Source organism: Echinops telfairi, unplaced genomic scaffold, assembly GCF_000313985.2.
Source record: "Echinops telfairi isolate 266 unplaced genomic scaffold, ASM31398v2 ScPeMD7_2573;HRSCAF=3158, whole genome shotgun sequence".
Classification (NCBI taxonomy): domain Eukaryota; kingdom Metazoa; phylum Chordata; class Mammalia; order Afrosoricida; family Tenrecidae; genus Echinops; species Echinops telfairi.
The window spans coordinates 11,180,181-11,183,039 of NW_022106471.1; the positions used below are offsets into that span (position 1 = coordinate 11,180,181).

General features: G+C 52.3%; 1 pseudogene; it reads right to left on the reverse strand.

Moving 5' to 3' along the window:
- Nucleotides 1-227: 227 nt before the first annotated feature.
- On the reverse strand, nucleotides 228-1,579 carry LOC101646176 (annotated as a pseudogene).
- Between the last annotated feature and the right edge of the window lie 1,280 nt (nucleotides 1,580-2,859).

The following is a 2,859-nucleotide window of genomic DNA, read 5'->3' on the forward strand; positions in this document are numbered from 1 at the left end:
TGACTTGGGTCCCTAAGACCAGGTGAGGACTAGACGTCATGTGCACGGGCTTGACCTCTGTTGCCAACTCCAGCCTAAACACTAAGCGAGCAGGTCATGGTTCCCTGGGGGTGTCTCCTGCACAACTCCCTCCATCATGACCAGTGTCTTCAGAGGGGTCTCTCAATACCCCTTGCCACACCGGGCACAGTCTGAGGGGACAAAGCGGGGCCAATGAGAAGCCAGTCTCAAATTAGTGCCATGTGTTCTTGGGGAGAATGGGGGCCCGGGCAGGGACACCAGCTGGCAGGTGAGGGGCAGGCCGGGCTTTCAGTAACAGTAGTGATCGGCTTTGAAGGGCCGTCCACCGGCATGCCCAGTTACTGGGCCTGCTTCCTGTCAGCTTGGTCAGCTTCACGTTCAGCTTACCGAGGTGGGCTTCAGCCACTGCCTCATCCAGCTTCTTGGGTAGGAAGTGGACTCCAATGGGGTACTTGTCCGGGTGGGTCCACAGTTCTATCTGCACCAGCACCTGGTTGGGGAAGGAGTTGCTTATCATGAATCTGGGGTGGCCATGGCACAGCCCAGGTTGACCAGCCGGCCCTCCGCCAGGAGGATGATGTGGCACCTGTTCTTCAGCCGGTAGCGGTCCACCTGAGGTTTTATGTTCACCTTCTCCGCAGAGCTCTCGTTCAGCCACTTGACATCAATCTCCACGTCCAAGTGTCCGATGTTACACACAGCGGCATCGCCCTTCATCTGCTCAAAATGCCGCCCAAGGATGATGTCCACACAGCCCGTGGTGGGGACAAAGACGTTGCCCTCCTGACAGGCCTCGTCCATGGCAGTGACCTTGTAGCCCTCCATGGCGGCCTGCAGCGCGTTGATGGGGTCAGTCTCAGTGATGATGACACACGCCCTGAAACCTCTCAGGGCCTGGGCACAGCCCTTGCCCACGTCACCATAGCCTGCTCCCATGGCCGCTTTGCCAGCAATCATCACGTCTGGCCCTTGATGGCATTGATGAGGGACTCCCGGCAGCCATAGAGGTTGTCAAACTTGCTCTTAGTGACAGAGTCATTGGCATTGATGGCAGGCACCTTCGGGATCCCATTGGCCTTCATCTTGTACAGATTGTGGACTCTGGTCGCGGTCTCCTCAGAGATCCTGATTCGAATACCCGACAGGAGCTGTGGGTACTTGGTGTGAATGAGGTTGGTGAGGTCACTGCCGTCGTCCAGGGTCATGTGGAAGGGCCCATCCTTGAAGTACAGTGATTGCTCGATGCACCACAGGTACTCCTTGTCAGTTTTGCCCTTCCAGGTGTAGATGCCAGTCTTGGCAAAAGCAGCTGCTGCATCGTCCTGGGTGGAAAAGATGTTGCAGCTGGACCACTGCACCTCAGCTCCCAGGGCAACAAGGGTCTCCACGGTCATGTGCAGGCACCCGGCAATGCGGCACCCTTCAGCGGCTTGGTGGCGGAATACATCTCGCTCATGCACATCAGTCCAGGCATCTCATTCTCTGCAATGTCCAGGGTCTTAGGTCCCCAGGAGGCCAGGCTGATATCAGGGACTTTGTAGGGCAGTTTCTCCATCATGTTGGCAGCGTTTCGGTGCAGAGGGGCAAGGGCAAAGGGGGGCAGACTCAAACTGGGGAGAAGCACTGGGCAGGCGGCGCCGTGCAGGGCGATTCTCTGATTATTTGTTCAGCATACAAATTGAGCAAGTATAGTGAGCGCCTACGACCCTGACGCATGCATTTCCTGATTTCAGACCGTGCGGTATTACTGTGTTCTGCTCGCATGCCTGCCTCTTGATTCATGTGCAGGTTCTGTAGGAGAGCAACTGAGTGTTCTGGAATTTACATTCTTCATAAGGTCATCCATAGTTTATTATGATCCATTCAGTTGAATGCCTTTGCATAGTCAATGAAGCACAAGTAAACACCTTCCTGATATTTTCTGCTTTCAGCTCATATCCTTTCAGCCAATATCCATCAGACACCAGCAGTGATAGCCTCTTCTGAATGCTGCTGCCATGAACTCAGTCAGTGTACTGCTGCAACCATTGCTGGATGATCTTCAGCAAATATTTACTTGCATGTGTTGTTAATGATATTGTTCTATAATTTGAGCATTCTGTTGGGTCACTTTTCTTTGGAATGGGTGCAAATATGGATCTATAGCAGTCTGTTGACTTAGTAGTCCTCTTTCAAATTCCCTGGCATACATGAGTGAGTGCTTCTAGTGCTTCATCAGTGTGATATGTAGGTTACTGTGCCAACCTGGCCAATAGGAATATGTGGGATTCATAAGGTCACAGTTTGATTGGAGGGCAAAGAGACAAATGTCTCAGTGAGGCCCGCCCCTCTCTTGCTCTGGTGAATGGACCAGTATGCGGATGCTTTAGCGAGTTCACTGCCTCAACTTGTGAGCTACGCTACCTGTGGGACAGCCAACCCATGGATCATGTTGGAGGTTCCTTTGAGACCTGCTTCGCCAAGCTGCTGGTGTGTACATTGCTAAGCCTTGAGGCTGTCACATCCTGTGGTCTTGCATTGCTTGAGTTCAATATCCCATCTGACCTGCCCTGCTGTTTGCTGCATGTGGCTGGCCTACCTGCATTGCCCTAGAGAAGACATAGCTGTCTGAAGACGCAGCTGTCTACGTCTTTGACCTTGGACCTTGGACCCAACAGCCCTTGTGAGTTGAAGGACTTCCTGTATATTAACTGTTCCCTGGAAGTAAGTTGAACTGAGCCCTCTGTGCTTCTGTGTGGACTAATTAGCTGTTATATTCCTTCGTGCTATATATAGCTATCTCTGTCTCCCTCTCCATATCTATCTATCTATCTATCTATCTATCTATCTATCTATCTA